Here is a 9,468-nt window from a genome sequence, read left to right as displayed (position 1 = left end):
CCCCATCTTAAGCCTTCAGTTAGAAATATCCAAGACTCGGGCGCCCGGGTGATTCAGTTGGTTAAGCCTCCGACTCTTGGTTTCGGCTCAGGTCATGATATCGGGGTCGCGGGATTGAGCCTTGTGTCGGGCTCTGGGCTCTGAGCTCAGTGAAGAATCTGCTTGAGGTTCTCTCTCACTCTCCCTCTGCCCCCTCCCCCCGTTCACACACTCTCTCTCTCTCTAAAATAAATAAATAAATCTAAAAAGAAAGAAGGAAAGGAAGGAAGGAAGGAAGGAAGGAAGGAAGGAAGGAAGGAAGGAAGGAAGGAAGGAAGAAAGAAAAGAAAGAAAGAAAGAAAGAAAGAAAGAAAGAAAGAAAGAAAGAAAGAAAGAAAGAAAGAAAGAAAGAAAGAAAGAAAGAAAGAAAGAAAGAAAGAAAGAAAAAAGAAAGAAAGAAAAGAAAAGACCCAAGGCTTGCACTCAGATTCTTTCTCTTTGATCAATCACTATAGTTGGGGAGATGGAGGAAGAGGGGTCACAGAAGCAGAAAATAATTAAAATGTCTAACATTTATTGAAATATACTATATGCCAGGCATCTAACCCTTTATTTAGCAAACATTTATAAAGCATTTAGTATGTGCCCCGTTTTGGGCACATTATACATATTAACCACTTAATCCTCACAACAACTCTTAGGCAGATGCTACAGTATTCCCATTTTATAGGGGAGCCACCTGCAGCATAAGAGCTAAGAAACTTGTCCCAGACCACATGGCTAAGAAGTGGTGGAGCTGGAATGTGAAGCCAAGCAGTCTGGTTCCCGAGTTTATGCTTTCAACCACGTCACAATACAGTCTTCCCACTTCACGGGGTTTAACCTACACATGAGGTAAATAGTATAAGTATCCCCATTTTACAAAGGGAGAAATGAGACACAGAATATGTCCATTAAGTGGTAGGGTCAAGATTCACACCGGTAAAGTCTGAGCCCAAAGCCCAGCTTTGAACGTTCTGCTGTGTGCAGAGTTAGGGGATGAAGGGTGCGGTGCCTTGGAGAAGAGAGAGAGGTGTAAGAAGAGATTGTATCCACTGCATTCGATACAGTGGGCAGAAGCAGTGCTGCTTAGAAATCCTTACCAGCCCCACCCTAACCTGATGAGCCAGGCATGCTCAGAGGGAGAAAGCTGTGGTCAAGGCCAAGTAGAGGTCAAGGTCAAGGAAGAGAAAGCCAACAGAGCCATGGGAGAAAGCCAAGCCTGGAATATGGGTCTGAGGAAAACTTCTACAAAGAGCAAGTCAGCCTGGGACACTTACCCTTCTCTGTGAGGGTACATACGAAAGAGTACAGAAGGTTGCCTTCAAGAAACAGTTGGACTTCTAGAGTTCCTACAGCACTGGCATGTCCTTGCCCTAGAAAGTCACAGGACCGTGTCAGCTTAGATTCCCTCAGAAATGCCTTCACTGAGCTATGATTTAATGTCATGCTCTCAGCTTTTATCAAGAACTCAAGGGGCGCCTGGGTGGCTCAGTTGGTTAAGCGACTGCCTTCGGCTCAGGTCATGATCCTGGAGTCGCGGGATCGAGTCCCACATTGGGCTCCCTGCTCGGCAGGGAGTCTGCTTCTCCCTCTGACCCTCTTCCCTCTCGTGCTCTCTATCTCTCATTCTCTCTCTCTCAAATAAATAAATAAAATCTTTAAAAAAAAAAGAACTCAAGTAATGTCCTTTTAAGGAACATTTTGTGGTCTTCAGAAAACCTGCAACTGAATACATTGTTCTTACCTTATATAATGAGCATAACATTCTGCCCACAATTTAGAGTCAGAGAAATATTTGTCTCTTCAGGCAAACGTGTACTTATTTTTATCAGACAATAGGAGTTATATAGTACAACGTGTTTCCCATTTTTCATGGGCCCCTGTGAACCCATTGCATCATTGTTCCAGTATCATCCCTCCTAATGAATTCTGCTTTCCCTTTTTGTCTTGAACCATATTGGTTGTTTTCTTTTCTTTAACTTTTTCATTGTGAGGTAGAGCATACACACAAAGGAGTGTACAAAACAAAAACATATGGCGTAACGATTATCTCAAGATAAATACCCATTACGCACTACCCAGGTCAATAAATGGGAATTGCCAGCACCCCAAAAGCCCTTTCAGCTTCCTCCTAAACACCATGCACCCCCTCTCCACCCACCCCTCATTCTCCTTCTTCTTCTTCCTTGTTCTGGCTGCTTCACCTCTCTTTATATTCCTATTATCTAACCACAGTATATCCCTCAATACTAGGGTTTAGGGCTTCACTTTTTTATTTTAACCTTACCTGAATGGAATCCTGCACTGTGTGGTCTTCTGCGACTGGCTAATTTCATTCAGTATTACATCTGAGAATATCTACAATCCATGTCATTGTTTTTATTTGTAGTTGATCCATTTTCATATCTGTATAGCCTGCCATCATATGACTAGATCACAATTTATCTATTTTCCTATTCATTGGCATTATGTTTGTTTTTTTTTTATTTCCCTTGATTGTTAATGTGGCTGAGCACCTTTTTGTATGTTTAGGAGTCATTGGAAATCCTTTTTTTGAGCCATTTTTTGAACCAAAGAGATGGATTCTCACGTGGCACCTCTAGAAGGGACACGGCCCTGAGTTTAGCCCAGCAAAACCCATTTTTGACTTCTGACTTCTGGAACTGGGAGGTAATAAATTTAGGTTGTCTCAAGCCACTAAGTGTTGGTGATTGTTACAGTGGCCACCGGAGCCTAACACACCAGGAAAAGGAAGATGACTGCTTCGATAATTAAAATAGTTTATATGAAAAAAAATTAAAAACACAAAAATAAAATAGTGTATATGAAAACAAATGAAATAATGTGATGGTATTTTTGCATTATGAAGGCATTACAGTATTGCCCATTTTCCATATTTAATATCCTAACACTTAAAATAGAAAAATGATTTTGAAAATTGAAGTATAATATGCATGCAGTGATAGGTAGAGATCCTAAAAGTATAATTCGATGAATTTTGACAAATGAATACATCTGTAGAACTGACACCCAAATCAAGGTACAGAACATTTCCCCTCCTCCAGAAATGCCTCGTGTCCCTCTCCATTCCCCAAAACCTCCTTGCCCCACCATCCAGGCAACCACTGATCTGACTTCTATTCCCATGGGTTAATTTTGTCTCTTCTAGAACTTCATATGAAAGAATCATACAATATCTACTCTGCTGTATCTGGTAAGAATGTTGAGTTTGAGGTTAAAGACTCCAGCACAAACTCTGGTTCTTGCACTCACCAACCCTCTGAACTTGACCAAGTGTCAGTCTTTCAGCAGTTAAGTTTCCATCTAGAATATAAACTGCCCACCTCAGAACTGCTATCAAGATCACAGGAGATCATCTGATAAAAATGCTTAGTCATTTCTTAAATGGTGTACACTTGCAAACAGTTGTTTCCAACTCAGAACAGAAATTGGATGTTAACCACTTTGGGTAATGGGATAATAAGTGATTTTTTAATTTTCTTAACATTTTCCTATATTTCTCAAGTTTGTACATTAACACACATTCCTTTTAAAATAAAAATGTCATTTTAAAATATTAGCACAGGAGTGTTTATCAACTCTGATTTCATGTCACAGATTCTTTTTTTTTTGTTAGATTTTTATTTTAAAAATCTGATTCAATTAATTCCAATCTTCAAATATGTATTGGTACGAATCATGGTAGAGTTTTATTCATTCCTACACAAGAAACAGCAGAAAGTAAGATAATAAGGATCCTACACTCTATTTTCTTATTTTATAAATCTAAGGAAAGCCTGAGACAGCATGAAATACATTGCTGCAATACTGTACTTAAGAATCAGCCACGTCATTCGGTGCAGCACGTCTGACTGTTCAGATGCAAAATCCAGGGGCAAGGTCTATGACCTATTCTTGTTTGCTTCTCCAAACAAGCCAGCACATAGCAGGTACTCTATGAATACTTGTTGGATACATCTCTTTTCCCCATCAATTATGTCACGCTTCTAACTTGATCATCCTGTTATCAGCTAGCCCAAAATATCCGTGTTCTGATTTACCAGAGCTTTACAGCAACCTCTATTTCTCTACTTATCAAATACAATGTAGAATTATTTTTAGATAGGAGTACGAATCACTTAGTTTTTATAAAAATGATTTAGCCTCAAAAATTGCATAAGTATCTAAATAACCAAAGGTCAACTATTTTATTAAAACTTTATTCTTCATAATTTATTTTTTTATTTTAAATTCAATCAGCCAACATATAGTACATCATTAGTTTTGATGTACTATAGTGTTGTGTTCATTGATTCATTAGTTGTGTATAACACCCACAGCTCATTCCATCAAGTGCCCCCCTTAATGCCCATCACCCAGTTACCCCATCCCCCCACCCACCTCCCCTTCTGCAACCCTCAGTTTGTTTGCCAGAGTCAAGAGTCTCTCATGGTTTGTTTCCTTCTCTGATTTCTTTCCATTCAGTTTTCCCTCCCTTCCCCTGTGGTCCTCAGCACTATTTCTCATGTTCCACATATGAGTGAAACCATATGATAATTGTCTTACTCTGACTGACTTATTTCACTTAGCATAATACCCTCCAATTCCAGCCATGTCAATGTAAATGATGGGTGTTCATCCTTTCTGATGGCTGAGTACTATTCCATTGTATATATGGACCACATCTTCTTTATCCATTCATCTGTTGAAGGGCATCTCGGCTCCTTCCACAGTTTGGCTATTGCGGACATTGCTGCTATGAACATTGGGGTGTAGGTGCCCCTTCGGATCACTACATCTGTATCTTTGGGGTAAATACCCAATAGTGCAATTGCTGGGTCATAGGGTAGCTCTATTTTTAACTTCCTGAGGAACCTCCACACTGTTTTCCAAAGTGGCTGTACCAACTTGCATTCCCACCAACAGTGTAAGAGGGTTCCCCTTTCTCCACATCCTCACTCACATTTGTTGTTTCTTTTCCTGTCCATTTTTGCCATTCTAACTGGTGGAAAGTGGTAGCTCATTGTGGTTTTGATTTGTATTTCCCTGTATTCTTCATAATTGATTGAGTGCTATTGCAGATGATTCACAATGGATGTAGGACTGCCAAATGATAGACTTGCCAGAGACTGCAACCAGTGGGTGGATTGGGAGGGAAGAGGAAAGATGTTGGATATTCGGCACCAAGAGGGAAAGACTTCCTGGAATAGCCTGTCTATAGAGTCCTTCCCATTGCCATTGTGAAGAGAGGAAAAAAACAAAGACATAGAGAGACAACAACCTTGAAGGAAGTCTAATAGGGAACAGTATTCAGAATCACAGGCATTACCCCCTAGAACAAGCTTTAAGCTTCAGAATGGCACAGATCAGTGTAACAGCTTACACAAATTGAGGTCAAACGATAATGGTGAACATTTATTAAGTGTTTACTCTGCAGTAGGCACTATTTTAAGCACTTCATAAACATTAATCCCTTTATTTCTCACTACAATCCTAGGAGAGCAGGGCTCTGGTGCCCCGATTTAAGAGAGGAAGCCCACTTATTTAGTGGCACACAGCATGGTATCAGATCCCATGCTCTCAATCATTACCCTACACTCACTCTACAACCATGACTAGAAAATGACTGCACTGACGGTTTGAATTGTAAATAATTACAGTCAAAAAGACAAAAAGTTCTCATGAATTAGTGCATGACCTTTGAGAAAAAGAAGTGATCATTCGAACACGAACCCATGGAGAATGTGTAACCACATGGGACATTGACGAAGATCAAAATACACAAACTTGGGACAACAGGAGAAGTAGCTCTCGGCAGGATCAGGAGGGAGATATTTCCCCGAGTCATACTTCTTAAAATTACCCCCAGTTCCCTGTCGGAAAGTAATAGTGTTAGTACCAGAGCTAATGGTCTCGTCTTTCTACTTGAAGTAAAAATTTAGCAGGTAATATGTAGTTCATTCCACAGTCCAAATTTTGTTCCTCTCAATCCTTTCTGCTGTCATTTTAAAATCCTGAATAAAGAATCTACTTCGGAGGCTTACTGAGGTTCAGTATCAGAACGGGATGAACCAGGCCAAAGAAATGAGCCCACTTCAAGAATGACACCTTAAAGCTTATTTCCACCTGAGTGTGAAACTGTGAGTCACTCTTGCACCATTATCTCTTTGATACCACAGGAGAAGAACAGTAAGAAACATACTATTACAATCCTCATTTAGTAAAGAAGAAAGAAAAAGGCCCTGAGATGTGAAGGGGTAGGCCTAAGCCCACACAGCTCTCACGTCCTACATGCAAGACTAGAATCCAGGCCTCTTCAGGTCTCTAACCCTGACCCATGTTAGTGACAACTGCCCAGATTCATTAACAAGCCACAAACCTGACTGATTTGGCCTACCCTCTGGTGAGTTATCAGTGAGCGGTGAAATGTTCCAAAAGTGGACTGAGACATGAATTAGAGCTTCAAGAACAGACTTAGAAAATGGAGTCGTCATCTTATAATAAATGCCCCGTTTTAGCACTTAGAATGTACCAGGCAGCGTGCAAAGTGCTTTATAGATATTACCTCATCTATCCCAAAAATATCCCTGTGAGGAATATATTATTAGCTCTATTTTACAGATAAGGGATCTGAAGTTTAAACAGGTTAACTGACCAAGGGAACAGTTAGAATCCTGTATGACGGGGCGCTGTGCTCTCCCAGCCAAGTGAGTCAACAGAGACAGGAATGCCAGGCCTGCCCCCCTCCCCAAGCTTGACCTCCAGCTCGGTTCTCCATTCTCCCTCCCTCTTTACCTGCTGGCTCTGAACAATGAGGCTCTTTCTCTGTTGAGGTCTTCCTGGTGCAGGAAATCGCATCAGGCCTCTGGGAGGCTAGTGTTCTTCTGATGCTTTTGTGACATTCCCCTCCCTCAATTCGGAAGGATCTGAATAAGCCAAAAAGAGGTTTACTCCCCTTGCAGGAATGCTTACTGGGACTCATGGTGGGGCAAACGATTTAAGAAAAATAATGCTTTAATGCAAAAACTTTTGAAAATCAAGATCAATGCCCAAAAAAGTCCATTTTAAATAAAAATGGGAGATGGGAGATCCAACCCTACACTTACTTGCGCCACTCACTCCACCCCATCGGAGGGAGCCCTGTTGGATCCTGTCTGTATTGAAATTCTTGACATTTTGGTCACTGTGGATGTTTTCTGCATTGATTTTCATTTTTTAAAATATGGCACTAAAACACTCCTTATCTTGATGACAGATGAGTTTTTTGTTTTTGTATTGAGTGCCCTTAATTTTTGTGCGCCATGCCTCACCCACCTCCGCTTACCCTGATCCTGGACTGAGGACATAAACGCCGGAATCACAGGTGGTGGGCCCTGATCTCCAGTTTACAGTTTTCCCATCCTTCCTTACCACGTGGTCACTATCCTCCATGTCAGCCCCAAGGGCACTCAAGTTCATAGCTGGGCTGTGCTGGAGAAGGAAAGAAGTCTTCTCCACCATGCTCCAGAACTACTGTTTTGCTATTTCTTTCTCCTTTTTATTTTTTTATTTTATTTTTTTAAAGATTTTATTTTATTTATTTGAGAGAGAGAGAGAGAATGAGAAATAGAAAGCACGAGAGGGAAGAGGGTCAGAGGGAGAAGCAGACTCCCTGCCGAGCAGGGAGCCCAATGTGGGACTCGATCCCGGGACTCCAGGATCATGACCTGAGCCGAAGGCAGTCGCTTAACCAACTCAGCCACCCAGGCGCCCCTCTTTCTCCTTTTTAAAGGACACTTTTTATACCGTCGGCTGAGTAATTTGCCATGACGGACATTCCTATCTTTGACACCCTCAAATCAGTGTAATTTTAATTATATTATTGAATTCCTATCACTGTTTCTCTAAGGCAGCGGCTCTCAATCTTTAAAAACAAATCCCTATGTCCACGCTGCTCCCCAGAGCCATTAAATCAGTATCTCCAGGGGCGCCTGGATGGCTCAGTCGTTAAGCGTCTGCCTTAGGCTCAGGTCCCCAGGGTCCTGGGATCGAGCCCTGCGACGGGCTCCCTGCTCCACAGGAAGGCTGCTTCTCCCTCTCCCACTCCCCCTGCTTGTGTTCCCTCTGTCTCTCTCTCTCTCTCTCTCAAAATCTAAGATTTTAAAATCTTAAAAAAAAAAAAAAAATATCTCCAGAGGCAAGAGCCTGGCGTTCGCAATCTTTAAAGCTTCTAGGTGATTCCAATGTGCGGGCAAGGTTGAGAATGACTGCTCTAGGGAAAGGCTGTTTATTTTCTTCCCTCGGATGGTTTTTCTTGAGGTCCATCCCGGGGACAGTATCAGTCAAGGTCCCAGGGTCACAGGAGCCGGATTCAATTCCTGGCTTTCCCACGTCCTAGCTTTGTGACCTTGGACAAGATACTTTTGTTTCCTCAACTGTGCTACAGAGATAATAACAGAATCTACCACTCGGACTTGGAACGAATCAAGCTGAGGCATCCGACACACCCAGCACAGTGTCTGGTGTGCGTGTGCCTGCATGCCCTCATGCACCCACACGCTCGGTACGAGCTATTAGTACTATTAGTTATGCGGCCATCACATGACAAGAAGCCCAGGGAATAAATAGATAAAGGCAGAACTGCTCTGTTGGAAACCAGAGCTGGAAAGAGACTCAGACCCCACTCTCTTTTTCCAGTGTGTTGCTAACCCCTGGCAATTCTGGGAAATAATCTGAAGACCACCAGCATGGTGTGCAACGACATTTTGAACCCAATTCTACTCTGTTTGGGGTGGCTTTTTCTGCTTCAGAATGGCTCTGGCCCATTTCTAATCTCATTTTCAGCGGCAGGCATTCACTGGCTGGGTTCTGGGGCTGCTCTCTGGCCCCAGGACCTAACAGAGTAGGGCTGCTTGGCCCAAGTGGCCTCCGGGGCCTCAGGCTGACTAGAGGAGTAAGGAGCCACTAAGTGAGCGCACCGACCCACCCAAAAGATGCTGCTTTGAATCCCCAGTCCCCTGGCCGGCTGAACGTCTCCGTTTGGTTTTTCCGTGTGTGGTGGTGGCCAGGAGGGTTGAACGCGTTTCCTGTTCAAGAGTAGAAGAGTATTTAAGTGCCCTGTGCAGGAAGACCCTTAGGGCATCCTGGCTTGGCAAGGGTGGCTCCCTTTGGGAAAGAGGAGCTTGCCTGTTTTTCCCGTTGGAGAACATTGTGCTCTCTTTGTTGCTTAGGCAGTGTTAATTGTTTCAACCCAACCGGTCCAAAAATCGTGGCCGGGTTCAGAGAACTCTGCTGGCCGTGGGCTGATTGGGGGTGAGGCAGAAGGTACAGATTGGGATCCGCGTAACTAAGGTTGGCTCTGCCTCAGCATCTGTGCCACAAAATTGGCTGTATTTCCTCTTCCCTTAGGGAGGCCCATCTGGGCCTCCTTGTATGTGTGCCTTCGGTTGCTGCCTTTCATTTCTTCCA

The sequence above is a fragment of the Eumetopias jubatus genome, unplaced genomic scaffold, assembly GCF_037043125.1.
Source record: "Eumetopias jubatus isolate StellerSeaLion01/CBP00866 unplaced genomic scaffold, mEumJub1_p1.0 scaffold_2, whole genome shotgun sequence".
Classification (NCBI taxonomy): domain Eukaryota; kingdom Metazoa; phylum Chordata; class Mammalia; order Carnivora; family Otariidae; genus Eumetopias; species Eumetopias jubatus.
This window is presented reverse-complemented; position numbering follows the sequence as displayed.